Genomic DNA, 24,046 nt, shown 5'->3' with positions numbered 1-24,046 from the left:
AGATGTATGCTGTGTTTACATGTTAACTTGAGATGATTTTAAGTATTTCTATCCTGTTTTCCTGCCAAATGAAATTATACCTTTTAATTTAAGCAAGTTCTGCAAACTTGAAAATGAGCTAGAACATGTTTGTTAAAAGATTTGAGCCTGCCACCTATTTTGAGTTTCACTTTTTGACAATATTGATCATTTTATGATTAACTATGGTTTAGCTTTTTTTATTCCTCTTGAATCATTTGTAATTTATATTTCCCTAAATATTTCCATTATCGTTTTATCTTGATATCAAAATCTATTGGCATAGAGTTGTACATATTTCCCATAATTCCTTTAATCTCATCCGTATCTAGATGCTATTTACTTTATTCTAATTTTAATTCCCAATGCTCAGACCCTGACACATGGTAGGAACATAATAAATAGGTATTGATTATATATGCTTTCAGAGCTATATTCCAGCATCAGTGAAAGGGAATGACACAAATTTGATCTATATGCCTTGGCATTGGCTTAGTTCTCGTAAAAGAATGTAAGATTTTTCACTGATTGTTTATCCAACATTGTATACCTGTCAAGTACTATTGTTAAAGGCAAAAAATAATTTTAGCAACAAGGATATTATATGAGAAAATGGAGTTTAACAATAAAATATTTATGAAACCTATACAATTGTGGCAATACAAATAATTTATTTTGCTGTCTACTTAATGTATTGGGGAGAAGCAGTGAAGATAGACCCTGGATACATGTGACATATTTTTCTCTCTACCTTCCTTTAAAAATGTTAAAATAAATGTCACCTAATATTTTATCTCAAATACACAAGTTGTTTTTTGGAATCATAAAGTCTAAACTTACTAGGTAAGATCATTTTTTCCCACATTTCCTCTCCTTTTTCTTCTTTTTGAATCTTTGTTTATTTTGTCTTCTATTCCTTCTTATAAGTCATAATCTGGTATTTTATGTGGTAGAAGATCAAGATGGGAAAGGATACATTTAAGATATTAGAGGGATAAAAAGTAGAGATAGAGAAAGGGAGTAAAGAAGAAAAGCTTAGTTAAAAAAAAAAAAATCCCAGATCACTCAAATATAAGCACGAAGTTTCTGCCACAGATACATGGATGTATGAAGGTTGGATCCTAAAGTACTATAGACCTAAGAGTGCAGATCATATCCCTAATTAATATTAACATGGTGCCAGTTATTAAACTATTGTATTTTTCCTCCAAACTCACCTTCTCTTTTCTCCTTTCTGAGTTTGGAGCTGGGGCTCTTCAACCCATACTTCTGCATTACTTGTTCATTCTAGATTAGGCTCTACTACTAATCAGGACTGTTGGACTGGACAGGGGAGATAGAAGTTGCTTCTTCCTATTTCCTGGTTTCGGTGTCATCCCGCAGGACGTCCCATATCACCAGTGTTTCTTTACTCACTGCAGCAACAGCAGATCCTTCCCAAAGCCAAACCTACTTTGCAGTTTTTCCAACATTCTCAAGCCAGCTTCATTGTTCCCCACTTCTCTTTGGACTTCTGAGTTTCAGCCGTATGGGGTCCCCTTTCTACATTTTAATAATTCTGATATCTTCTCGTTGTTCTCTCCCTTTGTTCCCATGACCGTAGGAGCAGTTGTTGCTTCCTGCAGTTGCTACCTCCATGATAACTTACATTTCTCTTTTACCCTTTTCGTTATATAAGCAACAACTTTATATGTGGTTAATAATTCTTCATCTTCAGTTCTCGCTGTTATAGGACTGGTGTGATTTCTATATTCTATATTCTTACTGGACCCTGACTGATAGAAACGCTGATCCAGCTGTCAAGAGAATGTGTTTAGCATTTTATTTGCCTTAATCATTTAAGGAGCCATCCTGTTGTGGAGATTCATGTGAATTTCAGAATCAGGTAAACTAGAGTTCCAGCCAGGCTCTACCATCACCTTGCCACTGATTGGGGATTGGTGATTAGTGGGATTTGGGGAAAGTTACTTTCACCTTTCTGAACTTCAGTCTTCTCAACTGAAACTAACACCTACTCTGATGTTTGTGAGGATTAATGAGATAATATTTGCAAATCATGTAGGATGTGTTCAGTAAATGATACCAATGATAAGTATGATGAAGTTTGTGATAAAGGCACAGTGATACATTTCAGTGATTCAGAAGTAAAATTTTTATACTTAATTGACTTGTCTTATTTTAAGGCCTGAAATTCTAAAATCTAAACTTATCAAGTGAAACATCAAAGTCACAAAATTAATGACAAATGTTGGACACCTGATTATACCTAGAGACTTTGAACATGCTCTCCACTAGAATCTTCAAAGTAACATGCCATTTCATTTAAGTTTATCATTCCACAGTGGAATCCTGACAGATGACACTGTTAAGTTAAACATTGACTGACAATATCAAAGATTGTGATATTGTATAGGAAAGTAAAGGTTGATAATGAAATCGATTTAAAAAATAAAAACATTTTATTTTAATAATAACAAAAAAGAGCCAAGGGGAAATTTGCATTAATCTGTAATGTGCAAATAATTCCTTCATCAGAGAAGCAGTAGGATACGTTGTTTAGATCATGGACTTGGCATGAGACTGCCTGGGCTCAAATCTAGACAATACTTTTGCTAGCTCTGTGAACTGAGACAATTTATTTGACTTCACTGTCTCCATTCCTTCATTTATCCAATAAGGATAACGCATCTAACGCACAGATGTAAAATACATGTGAATAATAGATATAAATAAACTATTACATATAAAATGCTTAGAACATTGCTTTTCTTTTCTTTCTTTTTTTAAATTTATTTGACACAGAGAGAGAGTGTGTGAGCACACAAGCAGAGGGAGTGGCAGGCAGAAGGAGAGGGAGACACAGCCTCCCCACTGAGCAGGGAGCCCAATGGATGTGGGGTTCGATCCTAGGACCCTGGAATCATGACCTGAGCCAAAGGCAGACACTTAACCGACTGAGCCACCCAGATACCCCTGCTTTTTACATTGAAAAAAAAAAAAAGTGTGCATTCTATCAAATTTAACATTCAGAAAGCAATAGGTTACTAGAAAAATGTCACTTTCTTGCCCTTTTTTTAGTGCTATAGAAAACGTAGCTTTAATTTACAAGGAACTTCAAGTAATTACTTCGACTACATGTAATTTATAAAACACAAGGCTATACTACCTGAAAGGCAATTGCTGCTTTCTTACCATCTCTTGGCATCGCACTATAATAATTCTGAATTATATGGGATTGTAATTATATGTGAAGTTTTCATCAATAACTAAATATTGTGCTGTAATTAAAACAGATATTCAGGCTGAAGGAGAGGATGAGGAATTGGCTGTTCCATTAACTTGGTCTGGTACAAACTATTTTTTATCCCTTTTTTTTTTTGAAATTTCCTATGTGATGCCCCTTGGCTGAGAAGTAATCATTCCTCATAAACAGGATATTGATCATAAATATGTTCCAATTGTGAGAAAACCAATACAAATGGAAACTTAGTGAATGGTGAGCTACATCATGAGGAAAATGCATCCATTTGCTTTGGCCACCAAAAATGAATTTGAACTGAATACTGACTTCTCTTTGGAAAGATGGTTTATCTTAGCTTAATCACAAAAAGGAGGACAGTGATAAAAGAGGGGGAAAAAAGAGCTGAGATGAGTTTTTCCAGGGCACAGAAGTAGGTAAAGTTGATTGATAGCTAGTGTTACTCTCAGTGTAAGGCTCCATCAATATAATTAAATTAAAAGTGAAGAGTTGGTTTGGAATTTTCTCATCACTCTTCAAAATCACAAGGGAGTCTGTTAACAAAGCTGCTTTCTTACACACAAGGATGTTCAAGGGAATTGAAACAAGTAAGGCCAGAATCATGAGACTGTCTGGCTCCTTTGTTTTCATTATATTTCATCAACTCTCTGATATAAAGCATGTGAGTAACAATAGAAAGGCCACATTTCACATGAATAAGAACTCTCAGTGTCTTTATCTGAGTTTGGATTTAACTAAAAAATTTACATGTCAGGAATTAAACTTCCTGTATTCAGGCAAAAAACACCGATTGAACATCTACTATGTTCTAGGCTAGGTGCTATGGGTAGAGAATAAGACAAGATTTTCAGAAAAATTATACATTTTGATATTAGGCCTGTTGGAATTTCTTAGAAATAATGAGTTTCTGCCCTTGGGTACAATAAAACTATCTGTTAGAAGAACAGAGCAAGGGAATAAAGCATTATTTCTATTTTAGAAATAATGGAGAAAACTTACAAATAATCACTATGCTAATGTTAGTCAGTCATGTAGTGAAAGTTTCAAAAAAGTAATGTCAGTTTAGGATACATTAAGATATCAGGAGTATATGCATAATAGTCATCTCACTGTATGGTAGGCAGTGAGAACACATCCATGTTATCCATTCAATTCTAGGAACAAATATGCAATTTGTATAATGCGAACCATCATAAAAGAAAAAGTTAAGAGACTTATGAGTGGTAAAAATGTGTACTCTAATATTCTTGGCTTATGTGAAAGAGGAGTTGAACTTCATTCAGCTCTGGAAGGCAGACAAGGAAAAATGGGGAAAACTTATAGGTAGTAATTGATGTTAAGCTTAGATACCGTGTTCAGAATTGAGGTCACACTTCAGTTATTGGGAGTGATGGTGGTTCTTTGAGAACTGTCCTCAGCTAAAGAGAATCTATTCATTCAAGGTCATGCCCCCTTCCCACAGACAGCTCAAATCCAGTGGCTGGTAGATGATGGGGAGTTGAACCTTCCTATCTTCCTCTACTCAAGGCAGGGCAACTTAAAAGGGCCAACTCCAGACCTCCACAAGGGATCAACTGCATCCTTATCACCACAGTTAAACTCCCCTCTCCACCAATCCTACTCCCTTTATTTTCCCAGAGGTGTTGGTTGAGGGGGCACTTTGCCATGAATCTGCACACAAATCTCCATCTTCAAGTCTCTTTCTAAATCCAGCTTAAGACTTAGAGAGAACTGGGATCGACATTAGGGAGAGATTTCTCACAAGTAGCCTTACAACAAATAGTCTAGACTACTTCTAGAGGCTGTGTGTTCTCCATATTTGGAGATAGTCAAGCAGAGACAAGATGACCATGAGTTAGATTTGGTGAAAAGGGAATATTTGCTTCCTGAAGAGTTGGAGTAAATCATTTTAAAAAGTGCTTTTAGCTCTGACTGTATAATATGATAAAATAATAGAGCCATTGTCTTTATAAAATCTATGTTAATGGTGTTTCTTATACTTAGACCCAGGTTACATAGGAGGGAAGATAATTCTTTACATATCTTGGGTTCCCACTTGAATCCTGGAAAAATATGTAATTTATAGCCTGTCCCAAGTTTCTCTAAACTCATAGCACAATGTAACAGAAAGAAGATTAAAAATATAAGGGAAAAAAACCTCAACAATAAGAAAACAACTCGATTAATAAATAGGCCAAATATTTTAATAGGCACTTCACCAAAGAAGAGATACAGGTGGAAATTAAGCATATGATAAGACGCTCCCCATTAAATGTCATCAGAGAATTGCAAATATAAACAATGAGATACCGCTACTCATCTATTAGCATGGCCCCAAATTCAAAACACTGACCACACGAAATGATCATAGGGACGTGAAGCAACAGTAACTCTCATATTAATAGTGGGAATGCAAACTGTTACAAACACTTTGGATGACAGTTTGGCAGTTTCTTTCTTTCTTTCTTTCTTTCTTTCTTTCTTTCTTTCTTTCTTTCTTTCAAGATTTTATTTATTTGACAGAGAGAGAGAGGGAGAGCAAAAGTAGGGGAAGCAGTAGGCAGAGAGGGAGAGCAAGAAGTAGACTCCCCATCAAGCAAGAAGCCCAATGCTGGGCTTGATCCCAGGACCCTGAAGCTGAAGGCAGACACTTAACTGACTGAGCCACCCAAGCACCCCTGGCAGTTTCTTTAAAAACTAAACATACCATTATCATTTTAATCCAGCAATTGTGTTTCTTGATATTTACCCAAAGAAACAGAGAACTTATGTCTACACAAAACCCTGCAGTTTTATTTGTAATTACCCAAACTTGGAAACAACCGAGGTGTCCTTCAGTGGGTGAATTAGTAAGTAAACTGAAAGATCCAGACAATAGGATATTACTCAGTGCTAAAAAGAAATGAGTTATTAAACCATGGAAAGACATGGAGGAAACTTAAGTGCATCTTACTAAGTGAAAGAAGCCAATCTAAAAAAGCTACATACTATATGATTCCAACCATATAGCATTCTGAAAAAGACAAAACTATGGAGACAGTAAAAAGATCAGTGATTTCCGGCAGTTGGGGGAAGGATGGATAGGCTAAGCACAGAGAATTTTAAGGGCAGGAAAATACTCCAATGCTGCTACGATGATGGATACATGTCATTACACATTTGTCCAAACTTGTAGAATCTACAACACCAGGAGCGAACCCTAATGTAAAGTATGGACTTTGGATAATAATAATGTGTCGATGTAGATTCCTCAATTGTAACAAGTCTAACACTCTTGTGGGGTATGTTGATAATTGGGGGGGGGGCTATTTATGTGTGTGGGCAGCTTCTCTGCTGCTTATCTTTTAAGGTACCACTAATTCAATGGTAGTCACAGTATTTGTGGCAGATCTGGGTGCTGTATGGAGTCTTGTTGCAGAATCACAGCAATAGACTCTAAAAAAGTGAAATAATGTCATAGTCATACTCTTTGCTCAACTATTTTTGTTTTGTTTTGTTGTTGTTGCTATTGCCTCTACTAGAGGCTGAAGCCTTGATTAGGGAACACAGTTCAATAGGTAACATGGATATTTTCTATTTGCCCCACTAATCCCTAAAGTTGAATATTCCCAACAGCTCCATCACCAAGTACCAAGGACCTCTGGGAGATGAAGCCCCTGTATGTCCTGAAGTCACAAGTACAGGTGCAAGAGCAGGTGGCTAATATTTCTCATATACTTAAATCTGACCCACATTGGAAGCCCAAGAGTTCCCTCTAACTAGTTGTCTGAGGAGGAAAATGTCCAAGCTTCATTTCCACATAGTTCTACATAACATTTTAGCACCAGCCCAGGAAGAGAGGAGAGGAACAGTCAAGCCCCACACATTTCTCCCTCCCTAATTGTAATCATACTTATAACTTATTTTTTACAATTATCTGTCTATGTCCACCAGAATGTACATGAGGGCAGGAATTTTACCTGTGGTATCTGCAATGTCTACAGCAAAGTGCGGTACAGAGTAGGTATGAAATAAATAGCTGTTGACTGAATGAATAAATGATGCATATTTGAATTAAAGAAAAATATATAAAAAAGGATGAGGGTGAAATGAATGAGGGGGTGAGTTAAAAAATATAGTAGGAAATAGTGAGAAAAAATATAGTAGGAAAAAATATTGTAATGTGTAGAAAACACTCTTGAAGGTACCAGATGTTGTGGGGGCTTATGCTATGAACTCTTTATTCTCTATTCCAGCATCTGTCTGTGCTTGAAATAACTTCTAGTCTAGCACTGAGTGGATAGGAAAAGCAGTTGCACTGGTTTCTGCAAGAAATGAACTGTTTGCATATCTAATTCTTGTAATGAAAAATATATAATGGATTTATGCAAAAATAGATATAGTTGGTTATGAAATGACATGTTATCTTGTAATTACTATATCCTGAGGATAGGCCGCATATAAGAAATGTAATTGCAATGAGATACAGACAGTGATATTACTTCTTTCTTGTTCAGCATTGCCTTTGAAGATATGTATGAATTGCTAACAAATGACTGACTCTGGACTTGAACAATGAAAGCCAGAGAATGAACAACATACCTAAGCAAGTCTTGCTGATCGGGTACAGCTATTCCATTTTCTCTTGATCACTCTACTGTGTAATTAATGGATAGGGTTCCTAAAGCATGGAGCATAAAAACAGAAAATATTTTACGTGTCTCCTAGGTTTACCTGGTCTCTTTCTTTTCAGAAAAATCAAGATAAAACAAAACAAAATGCCCCATGTAAATGTCTTAATTAAAGAAATAGAATTGATGTTGTTCAAAAAAATCTAATTTTATTTCATAATAGAATACGATTTGGCAAATGGCTAAAACTTTCTCATTTCTCAATATTAATTACTTTGCCATATTAATTACTCTGTAATGGAAGAGACAAACCCAAGAATGGTGACGAAAACAATAATATCCAGACATTTTCTTCCACCTCTTCATCTAGGGTGCTTCCAGGGGATAAATCCAAGGCAGGTATTTATATCCAGCTCCATGTATACACCCAGCTATATGTGATGTTTTAAAGCTGTGAAAAGTATATCTGCCACCCTACCCACTCGATGACCCCGATACTGTTGATTATTGCATAAGGCTGACCTTGCATGAGACTCTACCAGCTGGGACAAGTCTTTGTCAAGTTTCTGCACTCAGTGCCATATTTGAAATGTCAAACTTCCAAGTAATTATAGAGATAATTGGAGAAAAATCCACTGATACTTAAGACCATCACCAGGCAAATATATTTACATATTTTCCAATTTAGAGAAAATAAAATAACATTTGTATTTCTCAGAACAAAGTCTTTAAATTACTTCTGTAGTTCTTTTTAGTTCTTACACAAGCAAAAGACCCTGTACTTTTTACCATAACAAGCCAACTGTATGAAGAGGACTTGACAGTGCCCTTTCTTTTCTTAGAGGCAATGTTTACAGTGCTATTTATGGAGATGAAATCATACATGCTATTTCTATTTGAAGATTTGCTTGAATTGCAAGTACAGTGAAGTAGAAGCTTTGTTCTGTGTTTCTCAAGGATAAGATGTCTAAGTTCTCTTATTTAGTTTCTTGAAATTGAAATATGTCTTCCAATCAGTATCTACCTTTAATGTGGTAGAAGTTGTTTTTATGTATAAACTATTATTAAATCAGTAGTGTCTTTTATAATCGAATGTGTTTTAGAATCAAGAAAATGTGGTGTATAGATAGTGGCCAAAAATGCACTTCATATAATTGGATGATTAACCTGAAATGTCCTTTCGTTCATACAACTACTTTTGGTTCTGCATTGAAGATCAGTTCTCGATATAGAAGCCATATAGGGGAGTCAGAAAATCTCTGGGAATTTTACTGCCTGTCTTACTAACAGTTGAACTTGACAGAGGACAAGCTAGCACATTAACGTTTACAGCACTTGTCCAAAACCAGACCCCATGTCCCCATTTCATCTGCATTATATCCTGACTTTATTCTCGATCTTATGATTGGCATTTTCCCATGTTGTCTAAATTAATGACTTTGTAATATTAATCTTAAATACCTTAGATTTCAGAATAACTGATACATGTGATCTTGCTCATATTTGGACATCAGCTTTTCTGGAGAACTACCATTGGCATACCTATAAACTTTTAAAATCTGCAATTAAGCTGGGTAGGAATAACTCCCTCCAAGCTTTGTTCTCTCACAATGCAATTTTTGCCCGGCTCTCTTAAGACAAGACCTCGTCCTTCTTGGGCTTAGTGTGATGTGAGCATATGTTTAAATAAGATGTTAATAATAAATATTAAAAACCTACAAGTTTACTCCTTTACTAGGATCCTAAAGGCTAACAGTCAAATACATACCTCTCTCCACCATCCCCTCAAAACAGAAGATTGGAGAAATCTCCATTTGGGAACCTCATGAATCCTTAAAAAAAAAATGATATTGAGGGTTTCTTAATGAAATGGACCAGTCAGGCCCTGTTAGAATGTTAGTTCTTAGGTATAAAAGGAGCCTATTCAAACTTAAATGTGAATGAATAGCCAGTGGTTACTGAGTTGAGAAAAGTGTCCAAAATAAAATTCAGAGACCTAAACAAAGAGGAAAAAAAAATCAGTGAAAGAAAGAGACCGTAGAAAAGAAGAATTGCCAAGTGGATAAGCCCCATTGCAGTGTCCTACAAAATGGATTAATACAGAGCTAAAGCAAGGCATTTATTTATAAAATTTCAAAACACTGGAGAAAGAACTACATAAAATTTCTGAAAGCTTAAAATTCCCAACAGCAAAACGAGGATCCAGAAGTCAATTAAAATGCTTTCAAAATTTTAAGACAACTCATTTCTAATTAAAATGCTTTACCCAGTCACTTTTTATAAAGTCAATCAGACATGAGATAGAATGTAGATCATTTGTAGACATGCAAGAACTCAACAAATTTGCCTCATATACACCAGAAAGCAAACGAATATTCCTCATAAAAAGTTGCAATAACCCAGACAGAGATACTTAAGCTCTTCAAGAACTAGAATGCAACACTTATATATATATATATATGAATGCAACACACACACATATATATATATATATATATATATGACTATATGTGTGTGTGTATACATACATATATCCCAAAGTAAAATCAATCAGACTGCCTCTGGAGAAACCTGGCCAGATTGAAGCAAGTCAGGAAGTTCCATTGGAGATTTCATCAAAAAACATGGAATTGATTGAAGAGAATGAGTTTGACAATTTTGAAAGGAATTTTATCTATTTCTTTATTTGTTATAAATATATTCTATAAATAAATTTATTTATTATAAATATATAAATATATATTATAAATATTTATTATAAATATATAAATATATTCTGAGAATAACTGTTCTTTTTTAAAAAAATGATTTATTTATTTATTTATTTGAGAGAGAGAAAGAGAGAGAATCTCCAGCAGACTCCATGTTGAGCGTGGACCCAGATGCAGGGGCTCCATCTCACGACCCTGAGATAATGTCGTGAGCCGAAACCATAAGTCAGTCCCTTAACCAACTGAGCCACCCAGGTGCCCCTGAAAGAAATTTTGTAACATTGAGAAAGCATTATTGGAGAATTCGTAATAAATAGATGGAAAATAAATGTATAAAACACGAAAATTACTATCTTGAGGTAAAAAAAAATGTGGAGGAAAGGAGAAACAATTATAGTACAATGCCTTCCATATTTTGGATGTGACTAATGTTGATATAGGCATATTAATGTACACATTGAATAGTGATCTAGCTGAATTTAATATACAAATATATTAGGTGGATGAAATGTGTATTTTGTGGAACAGGAGGTTGAAGGGGAGCTCAATTCTCATCTTCTAAAATGGAATGTCAAAAGATCAGACCTAACTGAGGAGGGGAGACATAGAAGAGATAGAAAAGAAGAAAGAAGAAGAAAGAAGAAAGAAAGAAAAGAAAGAAAGAAAGAAAGAAAGAAAGAAAGAAAGAAAGAAAGAAAGAAAACTCATTATTTAGATATATTTCATTAAAAAATAAAAATTTACTGGAAAAATTTGAAAATTGTTGCCTCTATGGAGCAGGAAATGGAGACGGGATTGTGAAATGCCTTTCTTTTTCTTCTTCTTTTTTTTTTTCTGTTGTTAACAAGCTTTGTAAAACAATTAGATTCTATAAATATATGGCAATAAATATAAAACTAAATTAAATAGTAATTAAATCTATAATAAAACTTTTAATAACACATAAATTTACCTTGTTGTTGTTAAGACTCTTTCCCACTCATTCTATTTCCATTTAGTGATCATGGTTTTATATCCTGCTTCGAATTTGTACAGTTAGGATTAGGTTTGTCTGCATGTGACAGACAACCTAAAGTTATCACTACTTCAGCAAGAAGTGGACTTTTATTGAAACTAAATTCAGCACTGGGACGCCTGGGTGGCTCAGTTGTTAAGCATCTGCCTGTGGCTCAGGTCCTAATCCCAGAGCCCTGGGACCATTCTGAAAGTAGGGATCCCTGCTCAGCAGGGCGTCTGCTTCTCCCTCTCCCCCCACTTGTGAGTGAGCACACTCTATCTCAAATAAATAGACAAAATCTTAAAAAAAATTTAAAAAGACACTAAATTCTACACCAAATACTATCCAATCAACATGATAGTATGCAGCCATCAGGAAAGAGGAAAAGAGAAAAAGTAGCAAAAGATTTGTGCCAGCTTATTCTTACGAGTGTGTCCTTGAAGTAACACAACACATTAGCTTAAGCTGCATTGCCCCGAACTTACTCGCATGGTCTCACCTGGTTGCTAGGGAGCTTAGAAATAGATTCCTTTTGCTTATTACATAATGTGCTGAATAAAACTGGGGTTGTTTTACCAAAGAAAGACAATGGAAAATGGGTTAGGTAACATGTTGTCTCTGTCACATATCATGCTTCTCTTTTGAGTTATTTGAATTCTTTTTTCTATAAATTCAATACTTTATAAATCTTTTTGTATAAAAACAAGAAGCCAGGGGCGCCTGGGTGGCACAGCGGTTAAGCGCCTGCCTTCGGCTCAGGGCGTGATCCTGGCGTTATGGGATCCAGCCCCACATCAGGCTCTTCAGCTATGAGCCTGCTTCTTCCTCTCCCACTCCCCCTGCTTGTGTTCCCTCTCTCGCTGGCTGTCTCTATCTCTGTCGAATAAATAAATAAAATCTTAAAAAAAAAAACAAAAACAAAAACAAGAAGCCAAAACTTTAAAATACTGCATAGTGGTACTGATACTTTGCTCTTTGGAATCCTGAAGTTACACAATTAATCATCAGAATGTGATGGGAGTTGTATACATCACATTTTTCTTGGCTTCCTAAAAGATGAGAGCAAAATGGCAAATTGACTTTCTTACTGTTATAGTGACTCTCCAACAGGTTGAGAATATATAATTCTCACAGAATAACCCAGTAGAAGTTGCTCACCCTGTTCATTTTGCTTAACACTTTGCTGATTAAATGAAATAATACTCCAATAAATGAACATACTAATATTATTATATATAATAAAAATATATATATTCCCTTTTCACTCTCAACAAATTCCACCCTGGGACACCTGCATGGCTCGTCGGTTAAGCGTCTGCCTTTGGTTCAGGTCGTAATCTCAGGGTCCTGGGATCAGGTGCTATGTCGGGCTCTCTACTCAGCAGGGTGTTGTTTCTCCCTCTCCCTCTCCCTCTGTGTGCCGTCACTCTCTCTCAAATAAATAAGTCAGTAAGTAAATAAGTAAATAAATAAATATAATCTGCAAACAAAACACAGCCCCTCTCCCAAATTCCAGCCTTTGATTAAGGGACTTTGAGTCAAAATACATTTCACAAGCACTATTTAGATATAATATACTGACCCCTGATTTATTTTATTTTGTTTCCGGTACACATAACTTGATGTGGTCCTCACGATTACTTTTCATCTTTTTAATATTGCTGAATAAAAATTTGTTTCTAGAAGCTACATTATGTGAACTGGTAGCAACATCAATCATTGTGATTTAAGAGATCAAAGTTATTGAAAATTCATGTGAAATGAAATATGAGAGGAAATAACTACAATGATTTTTGTTTAAATTGTAGAACAACACACATAAAATTTGCCTTTTTACCATTCTTAAGAGCACAGTTCGGTAGTGTCATGTATATTCACTTTGTTATGCAACCGGTCTCCAGAATTTTTCATCTCACAAAACTGAAAATCTATACCCATTAAACAACTCCCCATTTCTCCTTCCTCCCAGACCTTGGCAGCCACCATGCCATGTTCTGATTCTATCAGTTTAACTACTCTAGATATATAAATGAAACCATACAGGATTTATATTTTGTGATTGGCTTATTTCAGTTAGCATAATGTTCTCAAAGTTAATCCACTGCTTTAAGTATTAGAATCAGGGCTTTGTTACTACAGCTTTCTTTTTCTTTTTTTTTTCTTTTTGGCAACATGCTTTATCTAAGAAAATAATTCTATATTTAAATTTAGCTCCTGATAGTAAATATTCTCAGCGATTAATTAGTTGAAATTATGAGATAGGTAACAAACAGCATAGCTTTTCCATTTCTTTTTCCTCCCTAATTTATTTTGTTTTCTTTTATTAAAAGAGATTTATTGAGGCAGAATTCATTTATAAAGAACCGCACGTATTTAATGTGCACAATCTGATGAGTTCGTACATAAACAAACAGTTGTGATATCATCACTGCAATGAAGGTAATAGAAATATTAAACACCTCCCAAAGTTTGTGTCCCTTTGTTCTTGTGTTTGTTTTTTTGTGGTAAAAACATGTTATGTTAAATCTATCCTCCTAGATAATTTTTAAGTGCAAAGTACTGTACCGTTAGCTATAGACACTATGCTGTACACAGACCTATTGAAATTATTAATCTATCATAATCTTAGATTGTGTCCATATCTTGGCAATTGTGACTGATGCTGCAATGAACATGGGAACACAAATATCTCTTCAAAATCTTGATTTATATACTCAGAAGGAGGGTTGCTGGCTCATATGATAGTTTTATTTTTAATTTAAATTGAATCATGGGGATTTTTTATATTGAGTTGTAAGAGTTCTTTGTATATTTTGGAAACTAACTAATCGGATACATAATTTGCAAATATTTTCTCCCAATCCATAGGTTGACTTTTGATTTTCTTTATTGTTTCCTTTGGTATTCAAAGTCACTTTAATTTGATGTAGTCCCTCTTGTCTACTTCTGCTTCTATTTCTTATGCTTTGGTATAATATCCAAGAAATCCTTGCCAAGACCAATGTCAAGAAGCTTTCTCCCTATATTCACATGCAGAAAATAACTGTCAGAACTAATAAACAAATTCAGTAAAATTCTTGGATACAAAATAAACAAAGATCAATTATGTTTTATACACTAACAATAAGCCATGTGAAAAGGAAATTAAGAAAACAATCCCAATTACAATAGCATCAAAAAGAATAAAATATTTATTTAAAAACTTGACCAGAGAAGTGAAACATTTATACATTGACAACTGCAAAACATTGATGAGCAAAATTGAAAAAGGCAGAAATAAATAGAAAGACATCTCATGTTTATGGGTTGAAAGACTTAATATGGATGATATCAATATTACTCAGTATAATTTACAGATTCAACATACTTCCATCAAAAAAGTCCTAACGGCATTTTTTTTTACAGAAATAGTCAAAGTGATCTCGAGAAAGAAGAACAAAGCTGGGAGCATCACACATCCTGATTTCAAACTATATTATAATGCTATAGTAATTGAACCTGCATGGTACTAGTATCAAGATATAGACCAATAAAACTGAATAGGGAGCCTAGAAATAAACCCACACCTATAGAGTCAACTGATGTTTGGTAAAAACACAGCAGGATAAAACAGTAAGAATACCCAACAGGAAATGATAGTTTATCCAAAAAATGTTGCTGGAGAAATTGGATATACACATGCAAAAAATGAATTTGGACCCTTACCATACACAATGCACACAAGCAACTCAAAATTGATTAATTTTGTTCAACAATAGGAAGGCTTTTCTAAGAAACTAATGTCCAATTTAAGGCACTATCATTTCACTTTTTGTCTGGTGACTAGACAATGAAAGATATTAAGATGCAAGCAATTTCAGAACTCAATATTAAATTAGTTCCTCTAGAACAGTTCAAACCTCACTCTATGAAGCTAGTATTTCTCTGATACCAAAACCAGATAAAGATACCACAAAAAAAGAAAACTAGACCAATATCCCTGATGAATACAGATACAAAAATTCTCAAGAATATATTATCACACTAAATTCAAGAACCCATTAAAAGGATTGTATACCATGACCAAGGGGGATTTATTCCTGGGATGTAAGGATAGTTCAACATATGCAAACTGATAAATGTAATTTATCATATGAGTAAAATGAAAGATAAAAATATCACAATTGTCTCAATAGACACAGAAAAATCACTTGACAAAATATGACATCCGTTCATGATAAAAACAAGTAACAGATCTAATATACAAAGAATATACCTTGACATAATAAAGGTCATATATGGGCACATCCACAGTTAATATTACACTTAATGGAGACAAGTTGAAAGGGTTTCCTTTGACATCAATTATAAGAGAAGTTGCCCACTGTCACCACTCCTATCCAGTATAGAACTGGGAGTCTTAGCTAAAGCAATTAGGCAAGAAAAAGAAATAAAAGACATTCAAATTGGGAAGGAAGAAGTAAAACTGTCACTATTCAATGACATGATTGTATGAACAGAAGATCCTAAAGAGTCAATAAAACTCTGTTGCAATTAATCAAAGATTTTAGTAAGGTGGCAGGTTACACAATCAACTTACAGAAATCAGTGGCATTCCTTTAGATTAATGATGAAGTATCAGAAGAAGAAATAAAACTATCCCAAACACAATAGCATCAAAAAACAATAAAATACTTAAGAATATATTTAAACAAGGGAGTGAAAGATTCGTACAATGAAAACTATAAGATTTTTGCTGAAGGAAGTTGAAGAAGACACAAACAAATAGAAAGGCACCCTATGTTCATGGATCAGAAGAATAGATGTTAAAGTAACTCTACTACCCAAAGCCATCTACAGATTCAATGCAATCTCTGTCAAAATACCAAAAGCATTCTTCACAGAAACAGAAGAAACAATCTTAAAGTTTGTATGAAACCATAAAAGACCCCAAATAGCCAAACCAATTTTGAAGGGGAAAAAAAAGCTGGAGTTATACTTCCTGATTTCAAACTATACTACGAAACCATACTAATAAAAATAGTATGATACTGGCACAAAAATAGACATGTAGACCAAAGGAACAAAATAGAGAGCCCAGAATTAAATTCCAGGATATGCCATCTACTTTTATTCGAAAAAGGAGTTAAGATGCATTTGGGGAAGCAAAGTCTTTTCAACAAATGGTAGAAAGACACATGAAGAACAATGAAATTTGAATCCCTATCTCATGCTACTCACAAAAATTAAATCAAAGTAGATCAAGGACTTAACCATAAGATCATAAAACTCATAGAAGAAAACAAGAAAGAAGCTCTTTGATATTGGTCTTGGCAATAATCATTTGGACATGATGCCAAAAGGATAAATAACAAAAGCATATATCAACAGATGGGACTACATCAAACTAAAAATCTTCTGCCCAGCAGAAGAAACAATTAGCAAAATGAAATGGCAGCCTGCAGAATGGGAGAAAAAGTTTGCAAACCATATATCCAATAAAAGGTTAATATCCAAAATATATAAAGAACACAACTTAATAACAAAACAAAACAAAAATCTGATTAAAAATGGGCAGAAAAGCTGAATAGACATTTTTCCAAAGTAGACATCAAAATGCCCAACAGGCACATGAAAAGATGTTCAGCATCACTAATCACCAGAAGATACAAATAAAAACTATAATGAAATATCACCTCATGCCTATTAGAATGGCTATCATCAGGAAGACAAGAGACAGGGGGGGCTCCTGGGTGGCTCCCTTAGTTAAGCATCAGACTCTATTTTGGCTCAGGTTATGATCTCAGGGTCCCAAGATTAAGTCCTGCATCGGGCTCTGCACTGGGCTCTGCACTTAAGATTCTATCCCTCCTTCTGTCCTTCCCCCACTGCTCAAGCATGCACACATGCATTCCAGTGCACTCTCGCTCTTTCTTAAAAAAAAAAAAAGAAAAACAAGAAGACAAGTAGTGCTAGTAAGGATGTGGTGAAAAGAGAATCCTTATACACTGTTGGTGGGAATGTAAAATCGTCCAGGCCACTGTGGAAAACAATAAAGAGGTTCCTTAAAAAAATTAAAAATAGATCTTCCATCTGATTCAGCATTCCACTTCTAGGTATGATATTCAGAGGAAATGAAAACAGGATTTTGATGAGATATATTCCCACCCTTGTTTATTGCAGCATTATTTACAATAGCCGAGATATGGAAACAACCCAAATGTCTACCAACAGATGAATGGATAAAAAAAAAAAAAAAGATACGGTATATACACACAATGGAACATTATTTAGCCATGAGAAAGAAGGATATGCTGCCATATGTGACAACACGGATGGACCTTAAGCACGTTACGCTGAGATAAAGTCAGAGAAAGACAAGTACCAAGTACCATGTGATATCCCTTTTGTGTGGATTCTAAAGAAGTCAAACTTGTAAAAACAAACAGAGTAAAATAGTGGTAACCAGGAGATAGATTGATGGTGTTTAAGATACAAACATGCACTGAGAAGTAAATAAGCCATAGAGATGTAGTGCATAACATAATGAATATAGACAATAATATTGTTCTATAAAAATGTAATATGATAAATATTGTTTCAATGGCAATTATATTATGGCATACAAATGTAATAAGGTAACATACTATATACTTTAAATCTGCAAAATGTAACACATCAACTTTATCAAATAAATAATTTTAAATTATTTATTTATTTTTAAAAGATTTTATTTATTTATTTGTCAGAGAGAGAGAGAGAACGCACAAGCAGGGGGATTAGCAGGCAGAGGGAGAAGTAGGCTCTCCACTGAGTAAGGAGCCTGATGGAGGACTCTAATTCCAGCTCCCTGGGATCATGACCCCAACCGAAGGCAGATGCTTAAAGACTCAGCCACGCAGGTGTCCCAAATAAATTTTTTTAAAGATTTTGTTTATTTATTTATTTATTTGAGAGAGAAAGAGAGTGAGTGAGCAAGAGAGAGAGAGAGCACAAGCCAGGGGGACAGGCAGAGGGAGAGGGAGAAGCAGACTCCCAGCTGAGCAGAGAGCCAGACGCGGGGCTAGATCCCAGGACTCTGGGATCATGACATCAGCCAAAGGTCAACCTATCAAATAATTTTAAAAAATCAAATCAATCAAATCAAATAGTTCCTTTCAAGCTTTGAAATAGTTTTTATAATTTAATGTAAGGGAAAGGTAATCTAGAGGCTGTCTCTTTCAATTCATTCTCTTCCTTAACCCCACCTTCCCCAATTTGAGAATCTTTTCAGGAACAGTTAATTGCTAAAACCTGGTTCTGGAAATTTCTAGCTGAGCGCTTGGAGGTCTACCAAAGCTGTTTGAATGTGAGAAGAGGACGAATGCTTACCTGTGTGTTGGTTGTCATAAGTCTGTAATAAGCAGAAACTGAGTAAGCATTTAAAACTATAAAGCTGCTATTTCTATGAGATAATACTTGTAATCAGTGAATTTGTCTCACTGAATCGGGTATGGGCTAATTCACATGCTGTTCAACTTCTCTGTTGAGTCACATGGGATATAAGCTGCATTTCAGTTGTGCAGAGTAGGACAACATGCAATATTTTAAGGTTAGTTTGTCAAGAATGATTCAATAAAAATAAAAGGGAATGCGTGGCTATTTGTTTAAGGATTACTTACATTTTCATCAAATGTATTTTAAGTTTATAGTTTACCATTTTGGATAAATTAAGGAATTAAATTTTAATTCTGATTTGCAGACGGTAAAGATTTACAAGAATATTTTTGTCAAGAAATGACACACCTTTTTCTCAAGTGGTATATATCACATGGTAATAATGGAAGTTATTTCAAGAAATGAAGAAGAAATTTGAAGCCTGATCTGCACATGGTAAAAGAAAACTCATTGGACTTTCTTTGTTAAGAAATGACACACCTTTTCTTTCAGTAGTATATTAAATAGTGATAATGGAATTTGCTTTCCAGAAACAAAGACTGAGAAAGGTCAAACTAGTTCTAGTCGGAACTATTATCTCTCATATATTAAATTTATTTTGTAGCTATAATTGGTGATGAAGTGATAAAAAAAAGTGTTATTTGCTGAGATGAATTAGCTATGGAAGCAATTAAACCATCAATATTTAAGGGGCATTTACATACACAACATAAAGAAATACATCCAATATCACAAAAACTCTGAAAGAAACAGTATGGAAATAAAAAGCTGACAGTAGCAGATATTCAATATTTTCAATATAAACATTACTACTCTGAAGGTTTTAATGTGGCATTTCAGTTTCCTAAGAAGAAAAACACCATATGCAATTACTGAGAAACTAGTGAACAACTGTATCACCAAAGAGTTTATCTGGAAATGTTACTACAGGCAGAGCATGTGACTCAGTTTTCCAATAAAACTGTAACTTGACATATTCGAGAATTGCCTAATGATATAAGAGACCAACGTATAGAGAAAATAGAGGTAGCAAAGTAGTTTTTTTATTATAACTTGATGAATTCATAGCATAACATCAGAATTTAGGCAATCTAAACATTATGGTGGTATGACTGAAGAACTTTTTTCAGACTAATTGCTGACAAATACAACTAGCCCTGAGTTGTGTAAAACTGTGAAAGGTAACATTATTGACAAATGTGGTCTGGAACTGAAGTTTTATGTAACAGGAGTAGGTTCTGTGAGTTGGTCACTCAGAGTAAGAAGCTTGTGCCAGAGTGTAAATTGAATACTTTCTTCACAGAGAAAGGGTTGCCAAAAAAAAGTCACCTGTCAACTATACCGTTGGTTTACGTGTGAATTATGCAAAGGTTATATGTTATATTTTTAAATAATTTTGTTATATGATAATATGGATGATGATCGTCAACTGGTATTGCATGTAGAAATATGGTGGTTAATTGAGAAAAATGTTTTATTGATAGTGCTTGACATATGGAACAGACTCTAAATGATTCTTCAAGATAAAGTGGTTTTGTCATAGCTTTTTAAGGAAGGGAATTGGACAGCTAGACTTGCTTATTGGTCTGATATAGTTGGTATGTTTAGTTATTTATTACTTCCATGCAATGAAGAAGCATGTTTTTAATGAAGAGTAAAGTCAAGAACACATACAAAAGTTAAAAGTTGAAAACCGTGTTTATAGATTGATGTAACATATTTTATAATTTACCATCAGTTATAAGTGAAGTGGATGATGATTTGATGTTGGATATTTGCTAAAAGATTGTTGATGAACACCTTAGCCATTTGATACATTATTTTTATTTTCCATGAAAATGAAATCCATCCACAGAAAGCTCCAGATTTCATTCCTTTCATTGGGAACGTAATTTAAATTTAACTATGAAATCGATTTTATAGGCTATATTAGTGAAACTGATGGGAATTGAAGATAGATTTTGAACACACATCACTTGCATCATTTTGGATGAAAATTAAAGATGAATATATTGAGCTTGCTGAAATTTTTTAAAAAATTTCTCTTATTTTTATTGATGTACTTCTGTGAGACTGATTGTTATGAGCATTATTCAAACAAAACATAGATATATTTAAATATATATTAGCCTATGCAAATAATATTGTCATCAATTTAACTTCAACTTAACTTAATAACTTAACATGTAGAAATCCAGGTCCTTTATTATGAGGACTTGCTTTTAACTTCAAACTTTCTATTTACTTATGATGGAGGAATAACAAAAATTCTAAGTGTAATAATAACGATGTTAATCACTTTCAATAAGCAATATAGGTAGTGTTCACAGCTATTTTCTTTTTCCCTATGTTTTACCTATTCTGGCTATCTTTATTAAACAGTGACTATTGAATCTAATAAAAAAATTAGATTATATATTCTGTAAGTTTTTATTTTTTATTCCATTTTTATGGTAATTTTTATTACAGTTTATGAAAGCATTGGAAGTAAAAATCGCTGGCCTGTCACTACCAATAGTTTGGGGGAAAAAAAAAAAAACAGGGCTAAGTGAATAAACTTTAATCTTAGGCAGTTGGTTTTTTTTTTTTTTTCTTCACAGTCCAGAGCCTTCAATGCAGACATCTTTTTCCCTAACCAGTCTGTACAGCTGGGTCAAATGGATTCTGTCACAAATAGCGTCCCCTGGATGCTTCTTCTCCCACAGGCCACTCAAAACCAGTGAACTGCTTTTTCATCATTATTCTATACGTATCTTTGTCACATTAATTGAAATCAATAATTACCATTTTGAGCATTTTCTATATACTCAATACTAAGTTAAAATTTTTTAAGTATAATTGTGTTTAATTCTTACGTTACTCCAGTAAAACTCATGTGCTGTATCACCATTTTGTAGACAAGACCTGAGCATCAGAAAGATTAAACAACTTGCCCAAATTTGCACAACTAGAGAAAAAAAGATAGAATTGGAACCCGCTTTGGTCTGAATCTAAAATTTTAATATTATTTCAATATATTCAACTTATTATTTCTAACAAGTGACTTAGTGATTGGTACACTTTATTGTTAAAAATTTCCTATTAAATAAATAAATCATTCAATAGACGTAGAAACGAATATATATGCTTTGAAGTAGCAGGAATTGTAGCTTTGTTTATACAGAAACATTGAAATCACAGCTGACATTTTCCACAGTGTTTTCTCAAAATTGGTTTTGTTTTCCTTAGGTATCATGAACACAGAAAGTTATTTTTATCAACTTGAAATTAATATATAAAAAGACACAGTTAATTGAGTAATCCTATTGTTTAACTTCATTACTATGTGCTGAAGTGCATGTATAAAAAATAAGATTTGTAGTTTGTTCTGGGTGAAAATAAAAGTTATTGCAGTATCATTTAGGAGGCTTTTATCTTATAAACTGGAGATGGATAGATAGTGAACATGGTAATTCTGGTTCCAATTCAGATGGCTTTTCTATGAATGTCTTAAGGGCACACACTTTATCTTTTTCATTGCCGTCCTCTGTCTAGTGTCTAGTGTAAGGACAAATACAAATTACAAGTAAGAGACTTAAGTTCCCAGTTGAAAATAATGGAAGTGAGATTCTTTTTTCCCTTTTCTTAGAGCATTTACTTTAGAAAACTTGGAAGTACCTCCCCCTCTCTTTGAAATGTACGTATTATATCCTTTTGAAAGGTGGATAGGCCTTTTGTAAATTTTCTGACCACAAGTGTCTTTTTCAAGGCCTGGGAGCCATCTCTTTGAAATGCAATCATCAAGGAAGATATTGCCTGGACTCCCAGTTTCTGTGGTTGAATAGGAGGCTGACTTTGGAGAACATTGCCCCAAATTATAAAACTACCTCCTGTAATAAAGATTTGAAGAGTTTATTTTTCCTCCACATAAAGCCAGTTAACTAACATAGATGGTCACCCAATTACCAGGTAAAGTTAGAATGAACTATGTGTGGCAAATTGTGCTGTCAAGTCCTCTTATTTAAGACTTTTATCTCTTCGTCATGTATCTTGAGAACATGTTTACCATGGGTTGTATCTGCTTGGTTCTATAAAAAGGTGGTATTTCTCCCTGTTTTTGCAATTTCTTAGTGATGAGCATGGCATTCTGGTTTAATGCTCATTCAATAATAAAAGTATTTTCTTCCTCTACTAATTTTGTGGAGAGAATTTCTGGGTTGGGAGATTTTATTTTTAATTCTATTTCCAAAACACTAGCCATATTCCTTGTATGGAGAGAACACTCAATAATTATTCTTGAGTCAGAGAAAGAAACTCTAATGTGAATACATTTGATTTTGATATAACTGTTCATTGGTCACATAGAGAAAATAATAATTGCATCATTGCAAGTGTTTTTGCATTGACATTTTATTTGTTCTTCAAGGGCTACTCTAATTATGGCCCCACTAGCTCTGTGCTCCTAAGTCGAAGGACTTCCTAGAACCTCACTATCAAAACAAATACAAATATAAATACAAACAAAATATATGTTTTTCTTCGCACACCCTATTTCTGAAAATATCTATTATAGTGACTCTTTGTAATCTAGCTTTTCAAACTATTTCTGATTTCCTAAACTTCCAGTGCTTCGCCTTATTTTCTAATCACTAGCCTCAGCTCGGGCCCCCGATTCTGCTCCTGTAGTGTGGGCTTTTGTTTCTTTCCTTGAAGAGCGGTGCCCACCCACTGCAGTAAAGATCTACGTTGATCCTTACGTGTCAGTGTTCTTGCAAAATTTCCAAACAAGCATCAGAAGTACATTTTCAATAATAATTAGAATACTATATTAAAAAATAAAGAACCTGAGACTTTAGTCTCTCAATTCTTGAACAACAAAACTGTAACTAGAGAACAGGGTTTTCACAGGTACACTCGTTTCTTTATTTGCTTTCCAGTTGTTTAACTGGAAGGCATAATATGGTTTGCAAAGCAGACAAATGTTTAGCTCAAATACATACACTCGTCTAAATAGAACCCAGGCCAACTATCCTCTAAATGTGCAGGCTCGTTTATT

Source organism: Ursus arctos, unplaced genomic scaffold (assembly GCF_023065955.2).
Source record: "Ursus arctos isolate Adak ecotype North America unplaced genomic scaffold, UrsArc2.0 scaffold_7, whole genome shotgun sequence".
Classification (NCBI taxonomy): Eukaryota; Metazoa; Chordata; class Mammalia; order Carnivora; family Ursidae; genus Ursus; species Ursus arctos.
This window is presented reverse-complemented; position numbering follows the sequence as displayed.